At 39.0% G+C, this 21,822-nt stretch overlaps 1 long non-coding RNA gene across 3 annotated transcripts in view; it reads left to right on the top strand.

Annotated features, from left to right (window-relative positions):
- Positions 1-312: 312 nt before the first annotated feature.
- LOC122233135 overlaps positions 313-21,822 on the top strand; it is a 54,742-nt gene continuing 33,232 nt past the window's right edge. For 2 of the 3 annotated variants that reach the window (XR_006210611.1, XR_006210610.1), the window contains exons 1-3: positions 313-494; positions 852-964; positions 9,885-9,995. This is a non-coding gene — a long non-coding RNA (uncharacterized LOC122233135). The remainder of the gene's footprint in view (positions 495-851; positions 965-9,884; positions 9,996-21,822) is intronic. The other variant, XR_006210612.1, reaches the window with a different exon arrangement.

The following is a 21,822-nucleotide window of genomic DNA, read 5'->3' as shown; positions in this document are numbered from 1 at the left end:
TAGCAGGTAAGCCTATTATTAACCTCACCAATATTGTCACTGAGTATAAAGGAATTTGCATTAGACATTTCTATACCCCTAATTCCTAATATCATATCACACCTTTTATCCGGTAAGGGTTCCATAAGAGCCTGGTGAACTGAATCATGGTGAACTGCTACTTTTTTCATTCTTCTTGGACTTTAGCTCTATAGAGCTCTCTTATAACTATCAGCATTCTGCTTCTTTGACCTCACAGAGATCTTTATGTTTTAGAATTCTTCTAGAATATCTCTGTATACTTATTTTAAATATGGTAGCTCCTGCTTATTGTTTCTTTCTTTCTTTCTTTTCTTTTTACTTTCCACTCCTCTGCTCTGCTTCTATTTTAAGGACTGAAAATGAAGTAAGGAATAAGAGAGGTTAGTTTCCATTTATGTGTAGTCTTACTTTCTAGTGGAAAAAAAAACACAAGGCCACGAGTAAATGCTCTGAAGAAAATAAAACACTGCAAGGTAATAGAGAATTCAAATTAGTTAGGGAGGGGGTCGATGGGTATTTTAATAAGGTAGAAGGCTTCTCCAATGAAACTTGTATGATGGAAGAAGTCAAAGAGACAAGAGACAAATAAGAGTGTTTCCAGGTAAAATAGCATGTAGTAGGCCCTGATTTGGGGATAGGTTTGGACTTTACCACAAATACTAAGAAGAGGCTATTGCAGAGAGTGTTAGAAAATGAAGCCTATGAGATAGGGGGATGCCAGTTCACTTACGGTCATGTTATAGACCAAAGGGTGGAATTTTTTCAAAGACTTTAGGGTTTCCATTGGAGATTTTAATCCACGGTGACATGATTCAATTTAAATTTTAAAGGGATATCTTGGTTTAAGGCTAGTGAGAAGAGGGTAGGAGGACAAGAGAGGATGCTGGAAGTACAGTTGGAAGCCATTGAAGAATTCGAGGTGATCGTGATGGTTTGAATTATGGTAAGACATGTCTGCATTTAAGATATATATATTATATATATGATATCTACATTTAAGATATATATCTTATCTTATATGTATCTTATCTTAAGATATATATCTTATATATAGTCATATATATCATAATATAGTCATATACATGTCATATATAGTCATATATGATATATATATATGATGGAATTCTTCAAATGTTTGTAAAAGTAGAGAGATCAGAAAAATAAATTTGTATGTAGTCATCACACAGTTTATCAACATTCTATGCTTCTCTCTCTTTCCTTTTTTCTCCTACACTTTTTCTTTCCTTCTTCCTTCCCTCCTGCCTCTTTTCCTTCCTTCCTTCCTTCCTTCCTTGCTTCCTTCCTTTCTTTTTTTTTCTCACTCTCTTCTTACTGCAGGGGTTGGCAAACTTTTTCTATAAAGGCCATATAGTAAATATTTTCAGTCTTGAAGGCAGAAATTACTATTACAATTATTCAGTTCTGCCCTTGTGATGCCAAAACATCCTTAGACAATATGTAAATGAATGTGGATGGGTGAGTTCTAATAAAACTTTATGACAAAAACAGGCAGAAGTTGGATTTAACTCATGAACTATAGTTTTGTTTTGCTCTTGCCCTAGAATCTTATGAAGCAAATATCACACATCTTATGTTTACCAGCAATTAATTCAGGAACTATCTCTAACAGATCATGACTATTTCTTCCTCTTTTTCTCCATCTTCTCATTGCTATTTTGTTACTATATTACTGTTAGCACACATGACAACATTACAAGGTTCTTATTGTCATCTAATGTCTAACCCATGTTCAGTATTTCCCCATTGTATCAAAAAATGTGTGTGTTTTACAAGTTATTTTCCCAAAATCAGAATCCAAACGAGATCTGCACATTGAATTAGGCTGATTTGTCTCTTAAATCCACCTTAATCTATAATAGTTTTCTCTCCCTGTTTTTATAAAATAATTGAAATGTTTTTAAGTATGCAAATCCTTTTATGCAAATCCTAAATGTACAGCTCAATAAATTTTGCATACCCATATATGAGCCAGATAATTTTGAGCCAGATATGAGCCAGATAACTTCGAACTGCATGACCCTTCATTCCCTGCAAGGAACCACCAAGCTGTATTTTGTAGTACAGATTGGTTTTGACTGAATTACTACTAAAAGAAAACTCTTCCATCTCTTACATAAAATTGGCATTATTTTTATCTTTTTCTAAAGTAAGGTTTTTGTCACACAGACATTCCCACATTCTGTAGTTGTCTGATTATATATTCATGGTGTAATCATACATGTTCCTCTATCCCCTGTACTTCCTAAGATTTGAAAGCTATATCTAGACATTTGATTACATTCAGGTTAATAGATGGTGACTGGGACTTCCTGTTGCATCCCAGGGGACACAAGTTCTAGTGGTCACTCTTCAGTGACACTAAGGTTGATTGGTGTATTAGGGTACCATTGATCTGACTCATTCTCTATGAAGTTCCCCCATTAACTTCTTACCTAATAGTTATAACAGCCATAAATATGTGGTGCCTTGATCTGCATTGTTTCATTAGAGTACAGGCTATTTTGGAGGGCAGTAAGACTTGATGTTAGATGGCACCAGAAAGTAGAAGTGAAGATTCCTAAGCTGAGCCACCAGGCAAATGTTGACCCCATTAATTGATTAGGGGATGACAAGGGATTGATGGGGAAAAATCAACATTTTGATTTTGGACATCTACTAGATATTCAAATTTATTTATGGAGTTTAATAGATGATTCCCAAACTAGAGAGAATTTGTGACTGAGTACCTACATTTGGGAGTTTTCAGTGATCTTTGAAGCCTTGGGATAAAATGCAATCCCCAAGGAAAGGATACAAATAGTTAAGAGACCCCAAATAGACACCTGCTGGCCACTGCTCTAACATCTATGAAAGTTTTTTTGTTTTATTTTAGAGAAAGAGAGAAAGTGGTGGGGAGAGCGGTGGGGGGGGGGGGGGGTGTTGTGGAGAGAGAGAGAGAGAGAGAGAGAGAGAGAGAGAGAGAAAGAATCTTAAGCAGGCTCCATGCTCACTATGGAGCCTGACATAGGGCTCAATCCTATGACCCTGGGATCATGACCTGAGCTGAAATCAAGAGTTGGATACTCAACTGACTGAGCCACCCAGGCTCCCCAAAAGTTTTTAATATTCAAGATGAAACATCACCTTAAAACACTAGACTATTCTTGTGATCTTACAGCTAGAAAAGCTGACGTGTAAGATGCCAAAAAACAAACAAACAACATTTAGATTAGGTGAAGGAAGTTTGGAGTCAGAGTAATCCTGCTTGGTGGATTAGTGGCTGTAGGAACCTGGGAAACATGCAGTTGGTCTAGGCTCCGGCCTCCTAGAAGAATAACACTGTTCAGACCTAGCAAAGTAACAAATGTTCATTTATTTGGCCAATTCCCAATTGTATTTTAGGATCCAGTGTAATTCTCCTATCTTGGGAGGAGCTTTCTATAACTTTCTCAAACGTTCTTGCTGCTGAACTATGTTCCCCTGGTATCTTGGTGCACCCTTTGTCATAATTCTTATTGTGAATTATTTCTCCTCTATACTGAAATCACCTTCAGGGCTTGATCAATGCCTAATATGTTCTTGAAAAAGCAAGGACCTAGTGCTTTGTCTGACACGAAGGAGGCACTCAGTAAATAGTGAGGGAAGGAAGAAAGGAAGGAATAACAAATGGAAAAAGAATATAGAAAGAAGGAAGAACAGAGGAAGGAAAGAAGGAAGGAAGGGAGACAGAAGGAAGGATGTGGGAATCTCTCTTACTAGATGAAGTTTCTTAAGGCGAGAGGCATTTTCATATTCATTTCTGTATCTCCAGCTCTTATCACAGAGTACTAATAATGAAAATAACTGTATTACCAAAACCCCCAAATTATTGCAGGGCCATTATTATTTGGCAATATTTTATTTTATTTTATTTTATTTTATTTTATTTTATTTTATTTTATTTATTTTATTTTATTTTATTTTACACACTATGTACATAAACCTTAAAAATTGGGCACTTTTTCTAAACATTCTTTCAGATGAATAAAACGAGACCCAAAGAGGTGAAGTCACATGTTCCTGGTCATTAATTAAAAGTGCCAGAACTAGAATTTCTTTCCTGTAAGTGTCCAAAATACCTTCACTGGGTAAAAACTAAAATATTTGCCCAACAAATGAAAGAAGTTACAACTCAAGTGACACATGGTAACTGCTCCATAAGTGTTAGCTAATGTCATCCTTAATTTTCTACTCATTTCCAAGTAAGGCCTCCCACATGACCAGCCAATATTGGTTTTGCAATTGTTCATACTTACGTACTTATCATATCTTACTCACAGAATAGTTCCTACGTCTCACTTTTGCTTTTTGAGCCAATGGTACACACCTGTGCACTGGGACAGTACCTAAAAACACCATTATGTCTGTCACTGTTTCAACTCTAATGCAAGTAAACAGTAGGTGCTCCCTAAATGTTCCTGAATGATTGGGGTGGTTGCTAATTGAGAGGCAGCTTTGTGTAGAAGAGGGAACATGAGATTGACTCATGAAGGTTGTAGTCCTGGTTCAATTACCAGCTGCACACAGGAAGGGGGCCACTTAATCTCTCCATGCTCTCACTTCCAATCTATAAAATTGGGATGATAGTCTGTCCCCATAACTCTCAGAGGTATCGTGAGGTTCAAATAGGATAATGCAAGCCACAAATTGCAGTGCAGATACAAGGTTTTATTATCCCAGTCATATTATATCCCTCTCTGTCTACTTGCCGCATATTACCACCTTCTCATTTAGGTGAACACTCAATATTCACCAAATGATTTTCCCTAAATCAATAATATAAACAAAGGAAACAAGATGATCTAGTAAAAGAGGCTCAGGAAATTGACTCTCAGGGTGTGTGTACAGTATAGTCTTGGAAAGGTAGGCTGATATAATATGCCACTAACTCTGTAAGTCAGAGAAGAATTTACCAGAAAGCTTGCAAGTAAATGCATTTTCTACAATTCACTCTAGCGCAGCAATTCTCGGGAGATAACACCATTAATACTCCATTTCAAATTAAAAAACATATGCTTTTTCCTCTCTTAAAAAAAAAAGCCAGGGAACATGGCCCATTTTCTTTCCTTTACAAAAACAAAAGCTTTTAAAATGATAAAAATTGCCTCTGCTTGATAAAACAGCCATCTGCATCTGATTTAGTTAAGTGTTATTCTTGTATCTTTTTATATTATTATTATTGCTGGTTGGAGAAAAATGCATAAATACACAGAGAGGTCTTTGCAAAGGTCACACAATTTCTACTTCAATTATCCTTAAAACTTTGCCTCACCTTCCAGTTGACCCTACAATTGAATCTTAACCCTTAATGGAAGGATTTGAAATAAAGCTTAAGGAAACACTTCTAATTATTTATGTATAATATCTTGTCTTCCCCCTCCCTACTTTTATGATGTTGGTAGAGAAAAGATATTAAGAAACTTTAGAATGAAGAATAGCTTTTGCATTTGGCATTTATATGACCCTCTATTATTATAATCATTTTTATTAGTTATTTCTCATGTCGGTTCTGAGAGAAGGATTGGATAAGCTTAGTATTCAGAGTGGGTGAGCTCCCCATATGCTGTTAACTCCAGTATGATGGTCATAAACACCAAATGGCATGCCATATGAAACAGACACAGGGCGGGTTTCCCAAATAGGCAATTAATATAACTGGAGATGGCATCGTCTCTACAAATGCTATAGCAGTTTTGGAATTAATCTCATGGAGATGGTTCCTTTGAGTTTAGGACAAAGGAAGCAGGAGAGAAGGCTTGTTGATAATGCTCTTAAATGGGCTGGCCTGATATTAGCAGCTGAAGTCTGGAGATAAGGCAGCTGGGAGAAGGGGCTGGGTGCAGTTTTGGCTATGCATATTCAGGCTTGGATTGAATGGTGAAAATAGTGACTATTATGACACGAAACGAAGAATTCGAAGGTCAGAAGACGTGGATTTCAGTCCCCTGCTCTACAACCTACAAACTTCGTGACATGGATCTTATTTCTTACATTTTTGATCCTCCTTTTGGTTGCCCCAAAAATGATAATGGCCTCTCAGATTAATGCTGGAGAAGAAAGTAGGATTGCCAAAATAGGGCGAACTGGACAGAGTTAACAGACAGCCTTCTAAGCAGGAAGTAGCCTGGGCAAGGGCAGCGGGGCACAGTCCCAACATGTAAAATGCAGAGGCTCAGTGCGGTGGAATCTGGTAGGGCTGACAGAGAGCAATGAGATCTAAACAGACCAGATCATAGAAGGATAGGGATACTGTGCCAGGGACGTTGCCACAAAGAACTGAAAAATCATGACTTGATTTCTTTTTATCATAGTTCTTTATTGGTTTGTTTGTTCATTTTTGGTAGTAGAGAAATGAAATGTTAGGTGTTCCGGGGAAAAAAATTAATCCAATTAAGGAAAATGTATTGAAGGGGGAAGAGAAAAAGCAGAGAGACCAGTTGGGAGACTTTTGAAAAATGTGGTTCAAACCATTGTAATTGCAAAAGAAATGGAAGACAGTGGAGAACTATAGGGGATGGGGCTAGAATTCTACATGCAGCTCTTGTCTGCATGACAGATATATACAGGCGGTGTGTGTTATCTGTTATAATTTCCTCTGCTGTGCTGTCCTTCGCAATTTGGAGATGACCCCTCTGATGGTGATTACTGTGTTGTGTGCAGCTGTGGCTGAAGAAAGCAACTTGAGGGAGCAGGATTTATCACATGAGTCAGAAGGCAGCCTGGTGGGGACAAGTCTGTAAGGCAGATTCAGACTTTCATCTAATAACCTCCCTTTCCTTTCAGAGCCTCTCCCCCCGACCCTCCCCACACACACTCCTCTTTCTTCCTGTGTCCAGTATCCCTGTCCTCGTGAATGACAGAGTCCTAGAAGGTTTGAGCTCATAAATGGAGAATGACAGAGATATTGGCAGACGTTGGACTAAAACGAGTTTACAGTGGCAGAGGACTGGGTTCAAATTGTGTTTCTATGTTATACTCGCTGCACAAATGCAAGAGTTTCTGACCTTGGGCAAGCATAAAATACCTCTTGGCTTCAGTTTCCTCACTTGTAAAATTGTTATGCACATGCATAAATCACTCGTATCATTGTGCATTAAATGATATAATGCAAAGTGAGCATTCAGCACAATGCCTGTCCACAGAATGGAAGCCAACCAAATGGTAACTATTCCAGGAGTGTGGAGAACGCAGCTTGCTACCACACTTCACATGTTTTCCCCTCTCATTTCTCTGTCTCTCTCTCTCTCTTTGTGTCTCTGTCTCTATCTCTACTTTTGTCTCTGTCTCTGTCACTTATAGTAACATCAACTACCCTGAAGTAGGTTGCCCTCCACAGATAGCACCTTTCCCATTTGGATATCGAGGAGGTACCATACTGGAGAGTGGCATAATTAATGTTAAGTAAAAGTAGGGAGCTGGGTGGCAGGTAGCCATTGCAGATTCTACTCTCTGACTTTAGAAGCAAACATCAGAGACCAGTTAGATTGTGCATGGGCATCCCACGATACAGATCTTTTAAGTGAACCATTTATTTTAAAATAAAAATACAGCTTCAAAGGCTTATTTCTCACAGGAGGAAATCTGTGAAAAGAGGAATGGTTAATTATGGCTGAGATTGTGGCTGATTTTCAAATATTCTAGTCAACTGGTCTAAGTCTAAGTCAATTGGTCTAAGTCAGTGGTTCTTAACCTGGAAGCGACTTTATCTCCAAGGGAACATATAGCAACGTGTGGAGATATTTTTGTTTGTCACAACTGGGGAGGGATGCTACTGACATCTAGTGACCCAGGGATGCTGCTCCTTCAATACACAGGATAGCATTTTCAGGACAAGGAATTATCTGGTCCTAGAATGTCAATAGTGCAATGGTTGAGAAACTTTGGTCTAAGCCAATCCTGGTAATTCTTCCCTTTTTGCCATTGATGGTTTCAGGAATCCAGCCAAAAGCCTGTGAGTGTATCACATCCTGTTGGTGCCTATTATTCATCTTGGGGTCCACATACCTACTTAATTGGCTAAAGGGAAGAATAGATTTCAAAGTCAGGAATCTTGTTTTCCTACTAGATGTAAATAAGGAAGTACAACACCCCATTTTCTGTCGGCCACTATCTTGTGAACTTTAGAACAATGAGTCTGAGGATAAAGTGTATCTTTTGAAGACAGCAGAGAAGAGAGATGGAAATAACTCAGGTTCTTGAAGACGTTGAATCTATTCACCCTCAAATCTATCTCAATTCTTGAATTTCATGCTGTGAAATAATAAATACCATTTTTGTATATGTCAGTTTATATCAGAGTTTTTCTTTTTTTTACCTGCAAACATGATTATACAAGCGAAAACTCTGAACAAGTGATCTCACACTTTTCCAGGAGTTTTGCCTTCTTTTATGGATTCTCTTGCTTGGAATTCAATAGTTTCCAAGCAATATATTTCTCCAATTTAATATCCTGGCCTACCAGTATTAGGCAGTTCTCTTTTCTTCAATTTTCATGATAGAGCTTAGACCTGTTAGGATTAAACATACACAAAAAAATTTAATGCCAAACAAGAACAAAAGGAAAATAAACACAGGAGAAAAACAAAGTGATATTTTCTGTTTAATTTTAAAGTTTATTTATTTTGAGACAGACCAAGAAAGAGAGCAAGCATGTGATGGGGGGGAGGGTCCGAGACAGAGAGACAGAGAGAGAGAGAGAGAGGGAGAATCCCAAGCAGGGTCCTCACTGTCAGTCCAGAGCCTGACACAGGGCTTGAAGCCATGAATCATGAGATCACGACCTGAGCCAAAATCAAGAGTCGGACGCTTAACTGATTAAGCTACTCAGGCACCTCAACAAAGTGATATTTTCAAATGAAAGTTGTTATAAATTCTCTGATCCCAAAGGCTGTCACAATTCAACTCAATTAAAAAGTTTTAAGTATCTATTAAGAGAAACTGAGAACTCTGCTAGGGGCTAAGGGTACATTGATTAGAAAAGGCAGAATTCTTTTTTTCATGAGGAGCTCATAGTCTTACGTAGGGAGAGAGATGAGTAAGGAGTTAATAAGAGTATGGAAAGATGGGTCCGGTAACAGTAGATGGAATAAGGAAGAAAGACAGCCCAGAGGAAGGAATGATTTAGCAGGCCACTTTCCTGTTTTCTCCCTCTATGTCCTGATCTATTTTTAAGTGTACAATTCCAGCATACAATTCACCTCATAGAATTATCTTCCAGCCACCTTGACCTCTCCATGATCAAGAATACAAAAGATAAATCTTCATCACGCCTCCCGTCTATAGTTCATTCTTTTTGTTGCTTTCTGGTTTGAGAAACATCGTGGACAATGGCGCCCTGAGTGACTGTACCTTTCAGGAAAGAACACCAACCAACACCACACCCACCTGGGTGAGGAAGGATGAGTAGAGCGACCATGCTTTACCTTCATTACAATTCAATGCAAAACAACAGATGATATGCAGTGATCAAGATAATGTGATTGAGATCACAAAAATTATACAAACACCGATGCAAGAGAGTCACCCCCTCATAGACCCACACGAGGAGCACACAGTAGAAATGCAAAGAGAGATCAACAAAAACATATATTTCTGAGGAAGAATCAATAAAAGTTAATGACACAAGAAATGGAAAAGAGGGTGGAGAAAAATGGAATCCAGCATTTGAATCACAGATAACTTGGACAGTAACTGTGTCTTAAGAGTGGGTAGGGAGCAAGGTAAGAAGCAGCCAGTTTAAGAGAGTAATCACAAATTTGTTCTGATCACATTACCTTCAAAAATCTAAGATTGCAGCTTACTTTGGAAGTATTGTGACATTCCAGGACTAATTAAAAGAAGAACCAATGAGACCAGACATAAGGAGGGAAACTTAAGAAAAAAGAAAGAAGAAACAAGTCTTTTCCAAACTCTATCAACCAGTGGCCAAAGATATGGTGAGTTAATATGTTTCTCCTGTTCCCCCCCCCCATTTCTGTCAAGCATAAAAAATAGACCAATTTGTCACTGCGTCTGCATAATGTCAGGATAAGAGTGTACTGTTCCCTTCCCTTAGCAGAGGTCACTCGAAAGAGTGTCTCCAAGATTGTCTGAAGGAAAACAAATGAGCAAGCCCAGAAATTGGAGGCGAGGTGCTCTGCTGTGGCGGGGGAAATGCCGAGATGATGACTTTTGGAAAATTGCATCGGGTTTATCCAACACAGGACTGTTTTAATCACTGCACCGGGGGACCTGCTTCAAGGACGGATGGATAATGCATGTTTCAGAGAGGCTGATAGGGAGATAGTGCGGATCCTCAAACGTCTTGAACAGGCCATTAAGTGAGCAAACGTCCTTGCACATCTGCTTGGGGGTATGGGACTCAGAATTTCAAAGGAAACTTCAAGGTTCCCCTATGGGCTCAAAGGAGCACTTGGGGAGGCAGACTCCAGCAAGACTCTGGAGAGAGAAAGGAGGCATGTTCTTCTGCAAAGTCAAGCCCAGTCAGGGCGTAGCACCCCCTCACTGCCCACCCTTATCCACTGGGAGTAACTGGAAGATGGATGACTGATATGCAGACGAACAGATACTCTGACACATACAATGACCTTGCTACATTCTCATCTCCAAACCTTCCGAATCTTTCTTATGGAACTGAGGTGCCAAGAGTTTAGGAAGGCACAAGGGATGGGGTGAATTTAATGGAATGGGGAGAGGCTTTGGCATTAAATTATCCAGGTTCATATCCCAGCTTTGCTCTGAATTATTTGTGCAACCTTGGGCAAGTCACTTAATCACTCCAGGTCTGGGTTTTGTCTTGCAAAGTAGGAAAAGGAGTTCCTATCTGATGACACTTGCAAATCTATCATGTTACACAAATATCAGTTTCTGTTACTGTTATTATATATGCATGTATATAATATAGTATATATATATTAGTGAAGGGATTGCTCTTGTGACCATCAAAATGTCATAATTTCATATCACCTCCCTGGGTCTTGATTTTCTTTTTTGTTAAATGAGGTAGCCCTTTGATTAATGATATGCACAATAGTAACAGTAGAACAATATTTAAGGAGCTTTCACTATATGCCAAAACTATTCTAAACACTATATATGTATTTACTCAAAACTCAGCTTATGCTGTATGTACCATTGTCTCAATTCTGAGGTTGAGAGAAATGACACCTAGAGAGAGTGAGCTTCTCATCCCAGGGCACACCACTGGCAGAGCTGGGATGTGATTTCAGACATTGTGGGTTGTTTTGTTTTGCTTTGTTTTGCTTTTAGAGAGAGAGATAGATGGGCACTTGGGTGGCTCAGTCGGCTGAGTGTCCGACTTCGGCTCAGGTCATGATCTCATGGTTCTTGGGTTCAAGCCCCACATCAGGTTTGCTGCTATCAGCCTGTCAGCAGGGAGACCTGTTCAGATCCTCTGTCTTCCTCTCTCTCTCTGCCACTCCCCCACTCACTCTCTCTCTCTCTCTCTCAAAAAATAAACAAAACATTAAAAGAAAATTAGAGAGAGAGAGAAAAAGTGCAGGGAGAGGAGCAGAAGGAGAAAGGGAAAATCTCAAGCAGGCTCCACACAGAGTGCAGAGCCTGACATGGGGCTCATCTTGGGGCTCAATCCCACGACCCTGGAGTCATGACCTGAACCAAAATCAGGAGCTGGACACTCAACAGACTGAGCCATCCAGGTGCCGCTGATTTCAGATATTGTGACTTCAGGGCGTCTTCTCTAACTTCTCCAGCACCTTGCCTGATATTATGTGGCAACAGAATAACACGGAGCCTGGAAACAGACTCTTTGCAGGCCTATCTCTTGGTGTTAGGAATATATCTTACCCTCCAAAAAAAGTCTTATAATTATCTTATGGAGAGAAGTCCCTGATGCCACTGGCCGCTTCTCTTGATATTTTTACCTGCAAGGCTAGGAGGGAAGTCGCTTCAATTTGAGGCAAAGAAAACAGCATTTGTAGAGAAACTTCTGAGGAGGGAGCCATAGAGCCATAGATTGTATCAAAGTGGAAGAGACAAGAGAGACCATCCAGATCATTTCTCTCAACTTTAAGATGGTGAAACCAAGATACAAAGGTGGGGAGAGTCTAACCCAAGCTCACACAGTAAGAAAGGAGCAGAATAGGGGCTGGGACCCTCCTGATTCCCAGTCCATGCCCTCTCTTATGCTACATGCTCGGTCGGCATTGGACACAGAACTTAGCATGGCATTGAGCCCCTGCTGTGATTTTTTATGTGCATGGGATTAAAACACGATGATCAAAATACTAATATATTTTCATTTACAGATTGGAAAAGCTGGCTTTGAATAAGGTGGAACACCTGTATTGAAACAAACACTTGGTTAATTGCTTAGTCCAAGGTTGGGTACGCAGCAGATATTTGATCAATACTCTTAAGTTAGACTGAATGTCTTGGATAGCATTCATATGACTCTTTCGTTCATCTCCTAATTGTCTCTTCCATCTCAAATCCTCAACAGTCAATGCTTTAAGGACACAATCTGATGTCCCCATTATTTTTGAATCAGCAAATGGATCATATGCCATTTGATGAGCAGCTTGGAATCAAAAAGACTCCTCCTATGCTGTCATTGAAAGGAGGCCTTAACACAATTCGTGGCTTGTAACAACTCTCCATAAACATTAGCTACTAGCATTGTTGCTCAGGGAACTCATAAGGGTCTCTGTGGATAAATGATGATGAATGAAGAATGCCTATTTTCCCCAGGAAGCCCCCAAGTAAGGGAGAAATTGTCACATAACAAATAATTATAACATTACAATTATTAATGATGAAATCACACAGGTGGAAATCACACATGCACATACTTCTGTTCAAAAACTGATGTTTTCATGAAGTTCTAAATTATCCAAGCCCTATGCTTTCTCCTTCTGGTTTGCTCTTACTGGAGTAACTTTCCTTGCCCCTGCTCACCTATCAAAACCCTATTGAGCATTTCCTCCCTGTGAGCCTCACTTTGAGCTTGCTTCCACAGCTTTGAATAATTAACCAACTACCCTCTTTTAGAATCCACCTGTCTTTTACAAGCAGCGATGAAGTTCCACACTAGGAAGGGGCTGATTCCTGGAGATTATTCATGCTGAATTTCGGAACTTAGTTTGTAGACTGAATGCAACAGGGATCTTTCATTGGGTTTCAAATGAGATTTGTGTTTTAGAAAGATGTTGCTGCCAGCAACATAGTTATCAGAAAGGAAGGCAGAAGTTGCAAAGGGGAGGGAAGTATTGGGAGGCTATTGGTATAACATAGACATGACCCAGGATTCCCACCTGTGGGTATATACCCAAAGGAAACGAAAACAAAATACTGAAGAGATATCTGACTGCCACGTTCATTGCATTTTTCACAATAGCTACGATATGGAAAAACCTAAGCAATGGATAAAGAAGATATGGACAAATGGATAAAGAATGTATGATATATATATATATATATATATATATATATATATATATATATATATAACTGTATGATATATATAACTGCATATATATATATATGTATATATATATATGAACACATATCATATGGAATATTCGTCATAATGGAGTATTATCCAGTCATGAGAAATAAGGAAATCCTGCCATCTGCAACAACATGGATGGAATTTGAGGGCATGGATGATAAGTGAAATAAGCCAGACAGAGAAAGGTCAAAACTGCGTGGTATCAGTTACACATGGAATCTAGAAAAAAATGAGTAAAATTCACAGAAACAGTAGAATGTAGTAGAAAGTTGTTGCCAGGGGCTGGAGGTTGGAGAAATAGAGAGGTAAAAGGGTACGGGTATAAGATGAATGAGGTCTGAATATCTAATGTATAAAATGTATGGCTATAGTGGATAATTGTGTTGCATATTGAAATGTGCTCAGTAGAACTTAAATGTGCTCACACACAAAAAAGGTAAATATGCGAGGTGATGGCTGTGCTAATAAATGGGGGGATCTTTCACAATGCATAGGTATATCAAATCATCACAATGTACATTTAATTATCTTGCAATTTTGCCAATTATACCTCAATAAAGCTGAACAAGAAGTATTGTCTTTAGAACGGATTTAGAAAAATATATAATTTAGGTTTAGCGGTTTATCTTGTGCTTACTTAAATCCTGTGGATATTGTCTTGAACATTTCAGTACTGAAATCAAGACAATAAAGAATCGGGAAAATTTAAAAAAAAAATTTTTTTTTAAAGAAGTAACATAGGCAAGAGATAACGGAGGCCCGAATAAATGGTGGAAGAGGGGAGAGACAGACAGAAACTTAGGAAATGCACCTGACAGGACTTGGTGGGAGATTAGACGGAGAAGCTGAGTGGGGGTGAGCGGGAACCCTCCTTCCGCGGGGTGATGAAACGTGTATCCCAGCAGCCTCCTCCCCTCTCTTTTGGTGCCACCTTCCTTCCAGCACTGGAATTCCACTGCCCCTCCTTGGTGGGGGCTGGAACCTGTGAAAGCAGATTGCTGTCTTTCCAGAGCCAGCTACGAATGGGGATCCTGGCAAAAACCTTTCTCCTCCACCTCTCAAACCTGCGGTGTTTATCACTTGAGCTATTTGTCTTTGCCGAGCGAACATGACCATCTGTTACTATAACCCAACTATGAAAAAGAGATGCTTTTATTTTTCCCTATGTCATTTTGTACTGCTGGGGTGACACCTCAAGGAAGAAAAAAAGGCAGAAAGCAACAACAAACGGCATCAGTGATGAAAAGGGCGAGTCAAGGCTTCCATTCCTCACACATTTTGCAAGTAGCCACATAAAAGGACCCACGAAATGTGTGGTAATATCAGTGCAGATAGTTATCCAGCTGTCCGTGCACATCGTAGCCCTTACAAGTGACTTTTTTTCTTAAATCCTTTCCTTTTTTTTTTTTTTTTAATCTCCTCATCTGGCAACAAATGTTATGAAAGCAGGCTCCAAGGTCAATAACTTTTCTGAGTCTCTCTTTAACACAGAGTACCTTAGCCCAGATTATTTAACTTGTCAACTCAACCTCCCTGCAATACAAACTCAACCTACTTTTCCTTCAAAAACTTCCACTTTTCCTCCTCAGGTATGGAAAGCCCGTACCAAATGCAATTACCGCTAATTCTCAGGACAAGGGATGCTCTTTTCTAGATCTGTTTTCTTAGTGCAGAATATCCTTTTCTATCCTTTTCCTGCGTCCCCTCTTGACTCTCAGCTCCAGCCTCACTGACCTCGTTTCCATTCCATAAGGGAGCCACGCTCCCTCTCTCTTCAGGACCCTTCCTCTCCCTCACTTCCCCCCCCCCACCCCTTAACCCAGTTAATGCAGATGTCAGCCCAGGTATCGCTTCACGAAGGCAGTAAGGCTTCCCCGATCATCCTTCACCATCCCCACCGAGTTCTGTCAACTCACACTGTACTTTTCTTATTACATAACGGCTATAGTTATTTGTAATAACATACATACGTAATTATTTGATTCATAGCTATGTCTTCTGTAGACTGTAAGCTCCATAATTCCCACCAGTGCATACAATAGCATCGTGCCGGGTACACAGTAAGATCTCAATGTGTACATAGTGAATAAATGAAACGTTAGAAAAGTTAATGGACTAATAAAAGGATGTAAAAAATCTTACTTGCTCCTGGGGTGCCTGGGTGGCTCAGTCAATTAAGCGTCTGATTTCAGCCTACGTCATGATTTCACGGTTCCTGAGTTCAAGCCCTGCATCGGGCTCTCTGCTGTCAGCACAGAGCCTGCTTCCGATCCTCTGTCCACCTTTCTCTCTCTGCCCCTCCCCTGCTCACCCTCTCTCTCTCTCTCTCTCAAAAATAAATAAACATTAAAAAAAATCTTGTTTGCTCCTCAAGGACCATCTCAAATGCCGTCTCCCCTATACAGCTTTATCTTATGCTTCCTGATAGCCACAATCTTAAAAGTGTTGAAAGTGATTTCTCAGTCATTTGGACACTTAAAACATTTTTGTTGTAGCTCCCTTGTGACATGTTTGGGAGATGGCTTCTGTTGCAACAGGGATGCTATTTTTGACTTTCTGATTAATGGCAGATTCTAAAGCAAAAGCTTCCCTCAAAAAAAAAAATGGGCTTCCCTTTTATTTTCTGGGGTTAGGCAAAGATAAGGCTTCTGAAAGCTTTTCTGGCCTCATCCATTAAGTAGAGCCCTCTAAAGCACCTCTGAGGTATGTTTGGATTTTGTGTACTTATTTAAGTGCTTCATTTAAAGATAAGGAATCTGTGATCCCTACAAGTCATCAGCAACTTCATGGCCGAGTTTGGGCAAGAACCCAGGTCTGCTGACTTCTAGTCTAATCGTTTCTTTAATATCTGTTTATTTTTGTATAAAAACAAACAGATATGGCTGAGAGAGAGACAGGGAAAAAAAGACAGCTTATGTATTACCTTCGATTGCAACACATACCTAAAATGGGACAGACATAGACATTATTTATCCTGGATGGTGGATTCCAAGTTTAATAAAGCAAGCCTTCTTGCCAAAAACTGGCAGGATGATTCTCTATAAAGTTGCAAAGAATCGCTAAATTAGCCACATCCATCACACATTGACATGTTCCTGGGATGACACAACACCACGAACAAGAGGCCCTAATTTAGATGTCATTAATAACCAAAACAGATCTGACGAAGCAGAATACTCATGCAAAGACTTTCACAATTTTAGAGCTTGAACTTGCTTTGGAATCAGTACATATTTTACTTTAATATATATGTGCAGGACAGATGGTAATTGAGGCTGTCTTAGGTTCAATCCATTTTAGCAAGACGGCATGGTTTGTTGGGAAGACGTCTGCTCTGCCACCAATTTGCTGTGTAAACTTGGACAAGTCGACTCTCTTCTCGCTTTGCCATTCGTAAAATAAACTCTTGGATTTCAGCTTAATGGATAGTTTCTCCATAAATAACCCAAAGTCTGTGCAGTTCACTTGAGCACACAGTTAAGTTCTTCAGTGTGAAAGGCACTGTAGCTGGTGGCTTAGACACAGGTGAGCAAAGCCTAATTCCTGACTTCAAGGTGCTCAGAGCCTAAAGAACAGGGCTGATCTATAAATAGCCACCTTAAATGAGAGTAATAGAAAACAAGGGAAACTCGATGCCATGCCAGGAAACAGAAAGAACTTATAACTCTGGATAGAGAGGAGCCATTTAAATGGCTGAAATAATGCGATGTGGAACTCTTTGCCAATATACTCTAAAATATCTAGAACATTATTCTCTAAATAAATACAAATTATCAAGGTTGATGGAAGCATATGTTCAAAGTCTGAAACGCATAGTGATCATAGGCGAAATGTGCAAATCATCCAAGTAATATAGAGACAGTGCAGAGCTCAGACTTTTTAATGGAAAGATTTCTAAATCTTTAAGAAACGCAGTTCCTATGTAACTTCTAGACTCCCTAAGTGCCTAAAAATGGAGGGATGCTTTTTAATATATTTTATGAACTTGTAATAAAAACTATACTTATTCCTGGGGCGCCTGGGTGGCGCAGTCGGTTGAGCGTCCGACTTCAGCCAGGTCACGATCTCGCGGTCCGTGAGTTCGAGCCCCGCGTCAGGCTCTGGGCTGATGGCTCGGAGCCTGGAGCCTGTTTCCGATTCTGTGTCTCCCTCTCTCTCTGCCCCTCCCCCGTTCATGCTCTGTCTCTCTCTGTCCCAAAAATAAATAAAAAACGTTGAAAAAAAATTAAAAAAAAAAAACTATACTTATTCCAAAATGTGAGAAATATAGTATATAATTTTATCTACACTTAGAAATGGAAACCAGCATGAAGAAAATGCTATTCAATCAGTACCGAATGGGGCACCTGGGTGGCTCCGTTGGTTGAGGGTCAGACTCTTGATTTGGCTTAGGTCATGATTTCATGGTTTATGAGGTCCAGCCCTGCATCAGGCTCCACGCTAGCAGTGCGGAGTCTCTCTGGGATTCTCCTCTCTCTCTCAGAATAAATAAACTTTAAAAAATAAATAAATCAGGACCATGACTGCCAGTAATAGCCACATGATGAGGACAGGTGATTTCTTAGATCATAATGATAAAAACTGGACTAAATGAACAACCACCACCATTTGGAGACACTACAAAACAGTACACAGCAGCTCAGAATGGGGGAAGAGGTTATACCTAGAGACTGCCACTGAGCCACAAAAGAACTGTGATGCCACGGCTTTCTTACCTACCAGTGCTGCACGGCCCATACGGAGCTCCAGTTGTAGGAAAGTGGAAGCCTTCTCTGCTGGACGTGTTAGAGGCATGAATGAAAACTGTTTCAGGAAGCAGAAAAGTAAGGGAGAAGCCTTAACTCATGAAAACCACAGAAAGCACTGAGCCCCTAAAAAGCTAGGTATGAAGTCTGCCCCAAACTTCCGCTGACCACTAAGGAGCTCCGTGTCTAAAAAAGCAATAGCCTGAGGCCAAAGACCCTGAAAAAAGATAAGAGTTGCTGCAACCACAGGGAGAGAGCACTCAGTGTGACAACAGCCAAGTTAAGTGTGGATTCAAACTGACAATACTCAGAAGAACACGACAGATTCCACAATCCCTATAACCAACTTTTCAACCAAAAATTACCAAAAATGCAAAAACCCAAAAAGTATGAGCAATATGTAAGAAAACAAAGCCATAAAACCCAGTCAATGGAAACTGACTGAGTGCATTCACCTTCTGGATTGTTGCAGGCAAAATCATCAGCACGACTAATATAAATGCATTCAAAGATTTAAGGGGAAATAAGTTTGGGGCTCCTGGGTGGCTCAGTCTGATAAGCGTTCGACTTCAGCTGAGGTCATGATCTTGTGGTCCGTGGGTTTGAGCCCTGCCATCAGGCTCTGTGCTGATAGCTCAGAGCCTGGAGCCTGATTCTGATTGTGTGTCTCCCTCTCTCTCTCTGCCCCTCTCTTGCTCGTGCTCTGTGTCTCTCTCTCAAAAATAAACATTAATTTTTTTAAAAAGGAAATAAATTTGAAGAATTAAAAGGAAATGTATTAATGAGTGAATAGAGAAATCAAAACTATGAAAAGGAATTTTTAAAAAATCTAGATCTGAAAATACAACACCTAAGATGAAAACATAAATCATTAAATAGGCTTGATGATAGATTTGAGATGGCAGAAGAAAGAATCAGTAAATGTGAAGAAAGATCAATAGAAAGTGTCTAATCAAAATATCAGAGAAGAGAAACATGGAAAAATATGTAAAAAGCCTCAGAGACCTATGGTCAGTATTGAGCAGTCCAACAAATGAACTCCCAGAATGAGAAGACAGAATGGGGCAGAAAAATAGTTGAAGATATAATGGTCAAAATTTCCCCCAACTGTAGAAGAAAACACATTAATTTACAGATCCAGGGATCTCAACAACCCCCAAGAAGTATACAGATGAAAAACAAAACTAAACAAAATGAAACATGTAAGTAAATCACAGTAAAAATACTAAAAGTCAAAAAAAAAGAAAAATTGCAAGCAGGAAAAATAAAAACAACACATTACAAGCAGAGACACAATGGTGATTAACAGCTGAATTATCATCAGAAACAATGAAAGGCAGAAGATATTGGATTCAAATATATAAAGTGTTGAAAGAAAAAAAAAAGATGTTATAAAGACACTCTCAGATAAACAAAAACTGACAGAATTCATTGCTGTCGTACACAATTTAAGGAAATGTTAGGAGAAATCTTCCAGGTTGAAAAGAAATTATATCAGATAGTGACTTGTGTATACAGGAAGGAATGAAGAACGCTGGAAATGGTAAAAGTATGTCTATATATATTTTTCTTCTTATGGCAGTTTAAGTCATCCAAGAGTTAGATACCTCGATGGGTTTAGATGTGATCGATTATTTTAAGGAAATGTTTATGAAGAATTAATAAGGAGAGAAGTTGAGTAGGCAGAGAGCCTTGAGACTATAGTGCAGCTCCAGCATCTATGAATAAAGAGAACAAAAGATGGATGGAAATGTAACATAATAATTACATTAACAAAAGATGGATTGAAAAAGCTCGGCCCGCAGTACATTTCTGAGAAAATTTCAGCCAGGCTGCCTGTCAGAGTAATCCCACCTTGGGCAGAAATGCACCAGCACTCATTTTTCTGGCTTGCTCAGTCACTGGTTATGAGAAGCCTGGGGGAGGCATGACCTCAGTGTTCATGGGAACATCACTGGGAGGTGTCAGTTAACTATGCTCCCCTCAGCGTGTAGTTTTAAAGGAGATAAATCAATGCATCTCCACGGTCATCATACTTGATTCCTTTAAAGATACATGGCTATTTAAGGCAAAAATTGTATCATAAGCATTGTTGAGTGTAACATACCTGTGTAAGTATATAGATATAGATGTAGATATGTGTATAGAGAGCTACAGATAGGTGTTATAGATAATTTAGGTATATGGATAGGTTTTATAGGTAACACAGGTATTATCTCTATTGATTTACCTATCTATTCATATGGCAACATATATGGCAAAAGACTCCATAGGATAGAAGGGGGTAATCAGAAATGTATTGTGGCCGGAATAATCTATTTTTTGTTTTAGCCAGAAGAAATCCAGTGTTAATTTTAAGTAGATTGTGATCATTTAAATAGATATATTGTAATTTCTAGATCAAGCAAGAATAAAAATGAAAGGAAATGTAGCCAAAATTCGGTTGTGGATTTCAAATGGTATACTAGAAAATATTTGCTTAACAAAAAGGGATGAAGAACAAAACAAGGAATACTTGAAAACAAATAATAAAACTGTTAGACCTAATTCCAACTATTTTAATAATTACATTAAGTGTAAATGAATTAAATATTCCAATCAAAACCTAGATTGCCAAATTCAATACAAATGTGAGATTCAACTATATGCTGTCTACAAGAGATACTCTTTAAATACAAAGACACAAATAAGTGGTAATTAAATTTACAGAGATAGGAATCTTGCATGCAGTAAGTGTAAGAAATCTATAGTAGTTATATTACTATCAAAGTAGACATTAAAACAAATATATTTCTAGAGAAAAGGAGAGATACTTTATAACAATGAAAGGACTACAATAAAAATATAAAAAGATATTATTTATAGATGTTTAACAAAAAGACTACAAATTGCATGAAGCAAAAACTGGCAAACTTTAAAGGAGAAATAGACAAACATTATATCTGAGATTTCTTTTGTTTTTAATTTTATTTTTTTTTAATTTACATCCAAATTAGTTAGCATATAGTGCAACAATGATTTCAGGAGTAGATTCCTTAATGACCCTTACCCATTTAGCCCATTGCCCCTCCCACTTCCCCTCCAGTAACCCTCTGTTTTTTCTCCATATTTATGAGTGTCTTATGCTTGTCCCCTCCCTATTTTTATATCATTTTTGTTTCCCTTCCCTTATGTTCATCTCTTCTGTCTCTTAAAGTCCTCATATGAGTGAAGTCATATGATATTTGTCTTTCTCTGACAGACTAATTTCACTTAGCATAATACCCTCCAGTTCCATCCACGTCATTGTAAATGGCAAGATTTCATTCTTTTTGATTGCCAAGTAATACTCCATTGTATATACATATACCACATCTTCTTTATCCATTCACCCATCGATGGACATTTGGGCTCTTTCCATACTTTGGCTATTGTGGATAGTGCTGCTATAAACATGGAGGTGCATGTGTCCCTTCGAAACAGCACACCTCTATCCCATGGATAAATGCCTAGTGGTGCCATTACTGGGTCGTAGGGTAGTTCTATTTT

This window comes from Panthera tigris, chromosome D4, assembly GCF_018350195.1.
Source record: "Panthera tigris isolate Pti1 chromosome D4, P.tigris_Pti1_mat1.1, whole genome shotgun sequence".
NCBI classification, from domain to species: domain Eukaryota; kingdom Metazoa; phylum Chordata; class Mammalia; order Carnivora; family Felidae; genus Panthera; species Panthera tigris.
This window is presented reverse-complemented; position numbering and strand designations above follow the sequence as displayed.